The following is a 1,924-nucleotide window of genomic DNA, read 5'->3' as shown; positions in this document are numbered from 1 at the left end:
AAAATAAATAGGATTAGATGTTAATTGATCTCGACTAAATAGATGATATATGTTCAATAAAAAGAGATGATATAATTATAATTAGATTAAAAACTTAGTTATTGCCGTCTCTCTCATCTCTCGCTTGCATAAATAATAATAAGTCACTTTCATCATTTAGTGTAGTGTCTTCTCTAAATTATCCCAATAATGTAATGGGATTAGATGATCAAACCATTCTAGAGTATCTTCGAATTCGAAAAGGAGGAGGAAGCAAGTTAGAGTCTCATGCATTCATAAAAATTATGATGGAAGATCATCCAAAGTCGATGTGCAATAAGCATTACATGATGGAAATAGTTTTCCCACCTGTATGTATTCTAAAGCCAGTATGAGCTCAAGAAAACAAATAGGAAATACGTGTAAGATCTAGTATCATCACAAATTTATAGCATAACACAAATACAAAAATAAAATGATGGACTTGAACGCAGTAGAAGAGTAGAAGAGTCGTCGTCTTTATGTGAACTGTCTCCATGAAATCGAGAATCTTGTAAAAAAGGAAGAACATGGGACCAGTCTTCTGAAGGAATTAGATTAACAACATCGTAATTTCTTCACTGATGGAGAGCATAAAAATCTATCAGAATTTTTAATCCAATGGCGGTCCTACCCTATATATATATGAACTCATTTGTTATCGGTCTATTAATGATAACGGTGTGGATTAGCGATTTTATATATAAATCTCACATTTGATAATCCAAATCATTAATAAACATAAGTTAGACTTCTCTAAATGACATAGACTCATATTGTTGTTTCCGGTAGTTCAGATGGAGTACGCAAACTGATACGGATCGTCGAGGTTAGTGTTCGACGCTTATCTCCGTAAACGATATTGCTCCGCTACGATGCTAACGGATAGCAGCAATTCGTTCCCAAAATACAACGACGAACGTTTCGGAATAGTAGCACTTCAAATTCGAGACCAGCGAACCTTCTCGTAAGGCCACCTTTTTGACTCCGAATGCACTAAATGGGATGAATGCACAAGGAATGAGGACAGAATCGATGAATTCGATGTAATCTTTCCAACATCTTGGAGGGATTTATTTATACCAAATGAAGAGGTTGAATGCCTTTTGGGTGAATTGATGTGTTCTTTGGGGCTGGATCGATCTGAATCGTCCAATCTGAAGGGTTGTAACTCTTCACATAGCCCACTTTAATCTCATCCATCATATCTGAAGGGTTGTGACCTCAGATCTCTCTTCATGTCATCAGTCGTCGAATCTGGATCTAATGTTCCATTTGATCTGATGCTTCAGATCAAGTCTCATCCCAAACGTCAGACGTGCTTTCGCGATCCAACGTCCGTGCAAAGTGCGCCTACAAAGCGCCCATTGCGCGCGTGCGCGCGTGGCGGGCTCACAGGTGCGAGCACCTGCTCGCTCCTAAGAAGAGAACACCTGGTCTTTTTGTGTTAACTCCATTAACACAACATCATTAATAAGGAAAGAAAATACATCGAAAATTTTTGATATGGGACTATTCCCTATACATTTCCTTATATATAACATTAATTAATAATTAATGTTATTCTCGGGCCGACTTTAAATAATTAATTTCTAATTCACCTTTAATCGATTTTGAATAAATTAATAATCTAAATCTATCTACGCCAAACGTAGATTTTGATTTTGAAGTCAATTACGACTTTCATCAATTGATGGCATTCTGATTTTTCTATAAAACTGTATTGGTTAATTAAAACCCCAATATCTAACACGTATGTCACAAACCACATGTGGGCCCCACATTACATGCTTGTGCAAGTGTGTGCAATGTGTAACCTACACATGCACAAACTTTGCTCATGCTACGTGTTACATATGTAGGCCCCATTTGTGGAAACATGCACTCAATGCATTCATTATATGTA

Source organism: Curcuma longa, chromosome 6 (assembly GCF_044706935.1).
Source record: "Curcuma longa cultivar G26 ecotype Majalengka, Jawa Barat chromosome 6, ITB_CL_G26_1.1, whole genome shotgun sequence".
Classification (NCBI taxonomy): Eukaryota; Viridiplantae; Streptophyta; class Magnoliopsida; order Zingiberales; family Zingiberaceae; genus Curcuma; species Curcuma longa.
This window is presented reverse-complemented; position numbering follows the sequence as displayed.